We start from the raw sequence: 10,417 nt of genomic DNA on the forward strand, positions 1-10,417 counted from the left end.
AGACGATCTGGGCGGGCTCCTCTTTCCTGACCCCCCCGACGCTGGCCGGGGGCTCCCCACGCTACCAGCCCCGTCTGAGATCCGCGGGGAGAGTGGGATTATAGGCCAGTCCATAGGCCCCTGGGTGCCCCATGTCGAGGTAAGCAAATAGCACGTCTCAGTGAGGAGTCACGCCAAACAGAGATGGCTGGCCTGCCCTCACTATGCCGGCCTTCTCCACCCCCACCCGAGAAAATGGAGGCAGCTTTGATGTGGGCGCCTAGCCTGGTGTGGTGGGCGGGGGCCAGGCAGGCGGGGAGCAGTCCGGCTTTGCCCTGCAAGTGGGGCTGGGCTGGGGGTGACTCACAGAGCTCGCAGAGTTGGGCCGGTCTGGCGTGCTTCACTCCACCTCTGCGCCCCAAGTTGCCCGCTGTATTTTATTTATCTATCTATTTATTTATTTATTTTTTCATTATACGCTCTTCAATGGGGACTAAAGCACCTTTAAAGTCCTCTCTCACATTGAAATTCCCTGAAAGTGATTATAAATTGCCTACATAAATAACCTATGCATACAGTCACAGAAATACTCTTCTGTTGCCTTCTAGCTCCTCCTTATCATGAACTAGGTGACCATGTTGCCTGTTCCCCATGTGTGGCATACTGATACCTTTTCCAGTCTAGCACTGATGTTTCCTTCATCATTGCCCTTACTGAGTTCTCCTTTGTGAATGGTTTAAAAATTATATAACTGTCTCTCATATGTTTAATTCAAACCTAGGCCAGAATAAAAGTTTATAAATTTCAGTGTCTTATGATCTCAAACTGGGACAAGCTTGGTCTGTGTTATTGAAGAATATTTGCATGTGATTTACAAAGAATAGCTCATTTTTCTTCAAGAACTTTTCATGGCAAATCTTAATTAAAACTTCTTTCCTTCTTTTCTGTTTTGATCTTTTCTCTTATTATTTTTATTATACCCACTCTAGGTTTGGCTCTTCTCAGAAACTCCTAGCAGAATGAATTTCAAGAGATGCCTTAAACCACATAAAGTATGTACTTAAGATCTAGCTACTGTTTGACATCTTATCCTGTGTCAAATAATGTACCAGATTCTCTTTACCCGCTACATTGACATCATGAAATAAACAATTTTATTCTTTTTTTTTTAACAGATGAGAGGAAACTATGGGAGAGTACTGTTGTGGGTGATGAGAGAGGAGTAGGTATACCAACTTTATCCAAATCATGGACCTCACCATGGTTGAGCAGAAGTGAGCTTGGCTCATACTTCTGAGTCATGAAGGATGCCATTGGTTTCACAGCCAGGCTCAGGGCCATGTCGCTATCCTTTCCTCTCTACTCCTAGCCTCAAGAAGAGCCCTTTCTATCTTCTTTAATCCTGCTGCCATCTTCCCAGGGATTTTGTGACCAAGGTTCTTCCATATTTATTATGCAAGTGCCTCAGACCAGTTTGAGAACTTAGTGCTGTGGAAATAAAATGGACTGTACCAGGTGAAAGTAGGGTTAGGCCAAGGCTCCAGAATAAGAAGGACGTGACCAGGGTACCAAATGTAGTCCTGAAGTAAAGTGATATTGGGAAAAGGTCACCTGGTAAGTTAATGTAGCAGGACTCTCCAAGAAGGTTAACTATGAGATTCTGAGTCATTGATCAAAACCATGGTCAAGACAAATTTGGGGAACAAGGATGGAAATCTTGGCTGATGAATTTGCTCAGGATATCTGGAGAGTCTGGGATTCCATTTGAAGTCATGGGATCTGGCCACTTTGAGCTGCCTCTGTTAACCTTGGATTCTGCTGGTTGTGAAAGGTTTTCTATATTTAGGAGAAAGAGCCACAGGCTTCTCTTTTGCCAGCTGCTTCACTTATTCCTTCTAGGGACAGGAATAACCACTGGACTCTGACATGTCCTTGTATCATGTACCACAGAGAGGTAGGGACGGAAAGAGCATGGATGTTAGACTCTCGCAGAATTGAATTCCAAATATATCACTTGCTTGCAATGTGACCCTTAAACGTTTGCTTATGTATTTTAGCTTATTTTCCCTTTCAGTCTAATGAGAATAACATCTCCTAATTCTTGTGAGGATTAGAGGTAATAAACTACATTACCATCATATGGACAAATGCCAGCTATAGGGTGGTATGGTTGGAGAGATTAGACATAATGAAAAACTGTAATAAATGAAAGTAGTGACTTGTCTAAAGGATACAGAAGGATATCAGCACATTCAGGAAACAGAGAAGGGAGACTGACATTTCCCAGCACTAGACAGAGTTATGTTTCTGGTTTACTCCTACCATGGCCTCAGCAGTGGGCATGCAGCCAAGGAGAACACCAGGTCAGAAAGGCTGTATCTCACTGCCCACCTCCACACCCAGTCTTTGCACCTAAGCCTGCATCAGTTCTATACTTATGCTAATCAGCACTTGTGCCAGGCACCACTTACCCTGACTCAGAATCATATGGTGTCTACAATGCCCAAAGAAGAGGAAACCACAACAGTCACCTTAGATGTGATCATGGCCCTCATTATGGGCTTTGGTCTCTCCAGGCCTCTTTCAGACACTTGCCTTAACTAGAGCTGCCAAATTGGAATAAGAGTCAGCAATCTACTTGCCTCCGGTGTGATGTCAATGTCCCTTAGGCTCTGCACAGGGCCTGTTATACATGAATATGAAGCCCCTGTCACTAAGCAGTCATACAGTCATAGTAGATATCATTGTAATTATCATCATCATCTTACTACTGTTGTTTGTATCTCTCTTTTCATATTGCATGACCATTGTCCTCTTAGTTCACTCATTTATCAAACGTTTGTTGAGCATTTACTATATGCTAGGTACATATTGGGCACTGGTGATCCAAAGTTGAACAAGATACGTACAGTGCATGGCCTCATGGACTTAAACAGGCCATTTTGGTGCAATATGATAATTATCATATTAGGGGAATTACAGAGTTCTTTGGGAGGACATAAAAGGAGCATGTAGCTCAGATATGGAGAATGTTCCTAAAGGAAGAAAAGCCAAATCTAGAAACTGGATATTTTTCTTACTCCATTATTTAGTTATTCAACTTTACTTATTCAACAAATATTTACCAGCAGAGCTTTCCAACAGAAATATAATGTGAGCCACATATGTAATTTAAAATTTCCTAACAAATTCTAATGTGAAAGTGGCCAACATTAGACAAAACAAAAAGAAACAGGTGAGATTAATTTTAACAACATAAAATTAGAGTGGTTGATCTAATATATTCAAAATATTATCATTATGTAATCAGAATAGAAATATTGAGACATTTTACATTTTATTGTACTCGGTCTTCAAAATCATGTACATCTTTTATGCCTACAGCGCATCTCCATTCAGACTTGGCACATTTCAACTGTTCAATAGCACTTTGACTAGTGGCTTCCATGCTGGTGTGGTAAGTTCCAGGCAGTGAACTAGGTGCTCAAGATACAATGGTGTGCACAATAGACATGGTCTCTGTTCTAACTAAGCATTAGTCTCCTCATCAGTAGTTGTTAGCTAGGTGAGAAGGGATTGGCAGAGAAGGAGGGAATGTTCCAGTTAGAAAATCAACATGTCCCAAAATCCAGAGATGAAAGAGCATGGTGAGATTTGGAACACAATAAAGTCTCAGGGATAAAAAGTGGGGGCAATGCAAACAGTGAAAGAGTATACAGAAGTAACTGGAAGTCAGATAATAAAGGTCCTTGAGTCTTAAAAATTTAGACTTGATCTTGAATATAACAGGGGGCACAGGAGGGTTTTAAGCAGATGAGTGGCTTAATCAGATTCATGTTTATGAAAGATGATCTTGCCTGCATTGTGTGGAACAGATTGGAGAGGGTCAAGATCGAAGGCATGGAGATCATTTAGGACATTGACACAGTGAACTTGCTCAGAAACGATGGTGACCTTGTCTAGCATTGAAGAGAAGTGGGAGGATGTGAGAGTCTAAGAGTGCACAGGATTTGATGATTGATAGATTGTAGTGAGGGGGAAGGGGAGGAGCCACCATGATGCCCAGGCTTCAGGAGAGTCACAGAGCGGAATAGAAAAGGGTGAGGAGTGTGTCTGGTGGGACAAATGAAAACTAAACAGCACAAAGTACCTTCAATACCTCTATGACATCCAAGTGGAAATATACAATAGGTTTGTGCCTATGTGGGTTTGGGACGCAGAGGGATAGTTTGGACTGAAGGAATCAATATCTTAAAGTGGAAATGCAATCCATGAAAATGGATGACATATCCTAGGAAGAAGATATAAATTTAGGACAGAGCCCTGAGGACCACCAGCATCCATGGTAGAAACCTCTTCCTGAATGGGAAAATGTTTTCTGTCATAACCCTGTAGAAGAATGACTAGGGAGCTTCATAGCACTTTGGTCTGTTAATTTTTTAAAAAGTCTCTTTCATGTTATGAATCAAACTGCTTGCAAGTCATTGACTTCACAAAATTGGCCAGTGAGTGGTTATTTTAAATGCTTTTTGCTATACGGTTTTCGGGCTTTCCACCCTTATTATTTCTTTAAATGCCTAATCACCACTCCTGGGACCAGCTTGCTTCCTGCTAATGATGTGTACTTGCTGAATCTGTATTTCTCTCTTTTTCTTTTTTAAAAGAAATATTCCATCATCTAGTTTCCCCCTTTAGACTGGCAGGTAAGCAGGGAGGGGTATGTGTCTTTAGCAGCTCGGACTCCCTAAGGGAAAATGAAGATAGAAAATACAAGTTTTGGGAAACTAAAACATTATGGGAAATATGTATGTTATAGAAAAGAGGGCAAAAACAGAGAAGGAATGAGAGATACAAGCTGCTCTCAAAGCTTGTTGCCAACTGAGCAGGATTCCAGAAGCTCACTGGGAAGTAGTAGAGGCAGGAAATTTGGATAAGAGAAATGGCCTTTGCAGATGAAGTTGAGAGAGATCGACATACAAATAACTGAGCCCAGAGCCTTCGTGTGTATTTTGGTGGTGATGGGTGGTCCTAGCGTTGCTGCAAAGTTTGAATTGTAGGTCAAGAAACTGTTGAAAATAGGGTGTAGTCAGCTGGACATGGAAGGATAGTGATACCTAAGGGAAGAGTTCAGGGTCCAAGTTAGGGATTTCATGGGCTTCTAGTGATCTCAGGGCAACTGAGCATTAGGGCATGGGCAGAAACCTAGTTAGTTAAGCTCACTGCAATCAAATGGTGGAGATCAGAAAGCAAGGCTGCTGTCCAATGCTCACACAGGTGTCTGGGCAGCAGGCCATGATGGGCACACTGGGTGTAAGTTTCCGTTTTATCCCTGAACTATTGAGAACGCAATCTGGGAGTATACCATAATATTCTTGTCATTAGCTAGTGGAAATAATCTGTTGTCCTCAGACCATAAAAAGGTAAGTGGAGTGTTATGAGAGCCTTAGGGATAGTTACTAACTAAGCCTGGTAGAACCTTAAAAGATGAGGAAGATTTAGTTTGGCACAGAGGGGAAAGGTTACAGGTGGAAGGGAGAGCCTGTGGAAAAGCATGGTTGTATGTGTGGGTATTGATGAGGAAAATCAGTCTTCATAATAAACAGAACTTTGTGTCACTCATTCTAGACATTAAAATCTCAAAGAAAACCCAATAAATCCTAATGTAGCTCTTCAATCATTTGGTAATCGAATACCACAACCTTGTTCAAATACATATTATGAGTATCTCATATTTAAGAAAGCTCATGAAGTTAACTTTCTTGGATTTGCCAACTTATGACTATATCATGAAGTCTACAATAATGGAAATGGACAGGGAGCTCCAGAAGCTCACAGGAGGGGCATGGAATTTGGCTTTGAGGAGTGAGTGGAGGTTTCCCAGGAAAGTGACATTAAAAGTAAATCCAAAAGGTGAGTAAGAGGTACCCAGGTGAAGATGATGGAGAGGAGGAGATAGGAAAGTGTTTTCTGATCAGAAAGTGAGGTAGCTGTTAAGCATGACCTTAATGTTTTATCTCTCTCTGGATGAATCAGGTCTGTAGGCATGTAACTTTGCAGTGCCCCTCACCCTGACTTTGGGCTCAGCCGTGTGACTTGCTTTGGATAATGAGATCTTGATGGACATGATGCAAGCAGAGGTGTGAATAAGCATATTTGCATTTCTGTTTGCCCTCTTCTTGTGCTCTGCCATCATCGTGAGAACATGCCAGGTGAGAGACATGGGGCAGAACCTAGCTGTTTCAGTCATCCAGCGGAGGTCATCCTAGATCAGCCATTATCCAGCCAATCTACAGACATGTGACTGAGTCCAGCCTAGAGCAGCAGAGCCACCTAGCCACCTACCTCAGATGCATGAGGAGGAAACACTTACTGTTGCGTACCACTGAGGTTTTTGTGGTTGTTTGTGAAGCATTATTGTGACAATAGATAACTGATACAAAAAGCTTGAAGGTCCATGAGTGAATGGAGTACTTAAATCACAGGAAGGAGTTCAAAAAGTAACCATTCCTGTTGGTAATCTTAATATATTGTCTCTGGACTGCTGTGAAACAGTTGAGAAACAGTTCGTGTTGCATGACAATACAAGTAGAAGGGCTACTGAAGAGTCTTGAGGCAAATTCTGATATGGGTCCTATTGACCTTAGTCAAGGAAATTGAAGCCAGCTTAGAGTCTTAGCTAAAGAGCTGGAGGTAGTGATGAAGCAAAAGTTCAATGGATTATTTAATATCACAGAGTAAAGAGTTATAAACAATCAATAGTGCTCTCTTTTGTTTCTCCAAAATTAGAATACAAGTTGATATTGCTGGGACTATCAGATATGCCATTTAAACATGAAAATCTATCAAGAGACTGAAGCCCATGAAAAATAAGCCTATTAATAACCTGCTTCTATGTAAATACTGTTCTTCACAACCTAAAAATTGAACCAAAGACTCCAGTCCAGTCGTTCTCACACTGTTTGGTCAAGCACCAATTAAGATGCTTCTGTGAAGGTATTTATTAGATGTGATTAATATTTAAGTTAGTAGGCTTTGAGTCAAGCAAATTCCCCTCTATAATGTGGGTGGGCCTCAGCCAATCAGTTGAAAGCCTTAAGAGCAAAGACCATGATTTCCAGAAGAAGAAATCCTGCCTCAAGATTGTAACATAGAAATCCTGCCTGAGTTTTCAGACTGCTGGCCCGCAATTCAGACTTAAGAAAGCAACATCAACTCTTAACCTGAATTTCCAGGCTGCCAGCCTACCCTACAAATTTCAGACCTGCCGGTCCCACAGTCACATGAGTCAATTCCTTAAAATCTCTCTCCATCCCCCTCCTTCTCAATATCTCCTATTGGTTCCTTTTCTCAGGAGAAGCCTAATATAGGATATGGAGACATTGCAACAAAGTTTCAAAAACAGAAAAAAAAAAACAGACCTACGCACATGAGTACAGAACTTTGCACAACTCTTTATCCAGTATGCCTTTCCCTACTTTTTTACTGTTTGGAAACCTCTTTAAACCAGGAAACCCATCTCAAATATTGGATATTGGATGAATTTTTCCTGACTCCCTCAGGAGTCAGTTTCCTTTTTCTGTGGGCTGCATTATGGTAGTATTAAAAACCTTTAGCACAGATGATGATGTTCTAAAGGGCTGGGCATCATTTTAACCTTATCTACACCATAAAATTTTTCGTGAGTCCTGGCCCATAGTTGGCATTTAATAAATATTTTGAATGAATAAATGGGTGGATTAATGGCTTCTGCTCTTACTGAAATTTATTAATGCATCAAAGGACTATAAAATTAAAGAACTACCAATTAGCCTTAAGAAACAGTATAAATGCAAGCATATATTTTTCACCTTACCAGGCTCACCAAAAACATATGAGGACAATAGCTACTCAATAAATAAATAAGCTATTATAGTGAGAACTGAACAGTCTCCTGATTTGTGCATGGGCATTGACCATAAAAATGTAGGCTCAGTCATTCATTCAACAAACATTTATTGAGTGCCTATTGTGTGCCTGGCACTGTCAGGTGGTACATTTATTACTTATCATTCATGGGAGTTTTCTTCAATGTTCTTAAGAAATTTTAACAAGCAATATTAAGACAACTTATTTTCACACATCTAGAAAATAAGACATGTTATTCTTACATTTTGGAAATTAAAAGAAAATTAAGCAAATGGCACTAGAATTAGAAAGAATGAGCAATTCATTAGGCAATAAGAATACTAACTAGAAACTGGAAATCTCTTTCCTATTTTAATGTGCACTTGAGCTTAATTGGCTAAGATTTGAATATGTGGTGATGAGTTGAGTTGGTAATACAAATCACACACCTTTTATGTACTTAATAAAATCCAAGAGTCTGGGATGTATTTGTGTTGCAGACAATTTATCTGGAGGAGTCAGTGAGTTGAGTAATAGAAAGGGATAATAGAAAATCAGTGGCTGAGAAACCTATAAAGTAAATTAACGTGTGCCTTACTTTATTAATTTATAACAATAACATAATGGATAAATCAATGAGGAGTACTTTGAGAGAAATGGATGGAGGGAAGGGTTCTTCCTTTTTGCTATTGGTTGGAATCATTTCCTCTGCAGCTGGTATGTTGGCCAGAGGTGAAGAAATGTCTTACTCTTAACACAGTGGGGGAGGATATAATGCAGCAGAATCTGTGAGTGCTCTGTTCCTATCCCTTGAGCCTTGGGATTTTAGAGAGCTCCCATTGCCTTCCAAATGCTAGTGTTGGCATCTCTTTGCCTGAAGACTTTTTTCCAAAGCCTCCACTCTAGGACACTGGCCGTGCTTAAAAAATAACATTCGCTGGTCCTCAGCAGCCCTCAACCAATGACTGACAGGAGTTGGTGTATAAACACCCCAGCTCCCTAGCTCCTTGGGTGGTATGACTCTTAGGCATTATATTACACAGTGTCCTGAAGTTTGGGGAGCTGGCTTGGTGGGCTGCTTTCTTCTCCCACTTGTCACTTCTCTACTTTCTTAGTTGTGTTTCCTGCGTCTGCCACATAAATGCTTGCACTTGAATCCTTGTTCAGGGTGGCTTCTGGAAAAACCCAAACTGAAACATGAACAAAGAATAATTTTTCAGGCTTAGTCCTGGCTTGGAAATACTGGTTACAGAATCTCATTAGATAGTACCCCAGGCTTCAGAGATTTGAGGAGCTGGCATTGGTAGGAACCTGCTTAGAGAGGAATGTTGTATTAGTCCATCTCTGTTTCTTACAACAAAATACCTGGAACTGGGTAATATGTAAGAAAATAAAATTTTTTACTTACAGTTTCAGAATTTGGAAAGTCCAAAGTCCAGGGAACATATCTGGTGAAGGCCTTAGTGGTGGCGACAGTGACCCAGGGGTCTCACATGGTGGAAAATGGCAGAGCAGAGAGAGAGAGAGTTCCTCATGTACTCTCCCTTTAAAGCCCTCAGAACTAAACCCACTATTCCAAAAATGGATCAATTAATTCATGAGGGTGCAGTCCTCACAATCCAACCACCTCTCCAAGGCTCCACCTTTCAATTACCATAATAGGATTTCCTCAATAGTTACAGTGGGAGTTAAGCTTCTCATATATGAACTTTGGGGGACACAATTCAATCAATCCACAGCAAGCATCCTAGACAGATGAGGGTCTTGTATGGTGGGTCAGATAAACTCTTCATTACTGTCCTCTCTTGCCATTAGTTGTGTCCTTTAACCTTCTCATTAACACATGTAGACAACAGATTAGCGCTGTGTAGACTGAGCTTTGTTTATTTTCTATTGCCAGTCTACATGTAAGAGTAAACATTTGTCCTGGTAACATTAAAAGTGAACATTTTTCTCCTTTTAGTCCTTGTGTTGCCAGGCTTGATTAGCAGTTTGCACAGGCTTCACAATACCTTTCAGAGATACTGTATCTCTATTTCATTTAGGGAGAGAATGTGTGGAGAGAGGTTGTGCAGCATGAACATTTCCCTCAGCCATCATTTCCTACTTTAACTACTATAAATAGTCTCCTTCCTTGTCTCCTGCTTCCTCTCTTAAACCACAGGGGTCTGTTATCAAACTAGCAGCTATACTGGTCAGTTGAAATATAAATTCATTCAAGACCTTTTTCTTCCTCCAATGGCTTTCTCATGCACTTCCTATAAAATTCAAACTGTGCCCCCAGATTACAAGGTCTATCTCTTTCAGTCTTTACTCATATCTCACCCTCTCAGAGAAGACCACCCTATTTGAATTTGCAAGTCCATCCTTAGCCCCCTTTCCCTTTCTCACTTCCCTGCACTGTTATTTTTATAACACTTAAGCACTTTGTGATTTACTGCATGTTTTGCTTATTTGTAGATTATCTCACTAGAACAGTGCTTCTTTAATTTAGTGAAACGCTTTTGAGATGCATCCATGTTGCTGTGTGTATCAGTAGTTCGTTCCTTTTTAT

The sequence above is a fragment of the Galeopterus variegatus genome, unplaced genomic scaffold, assembly GCF_000696425.1.
Source record: "Galeopterus variegatus unplaced genomic scaffold, G_variegatus-3.0.2 Scaffold2790, whole genome shotgun sequence".
Classification (NCBI taxonomy): domain Eukaryota; kingdom Metazoa; phylum Chordata; class Mammalia; order Dermoptera; family Cynocephalidae; genus Galeopterus; species Galeopterus variegatus.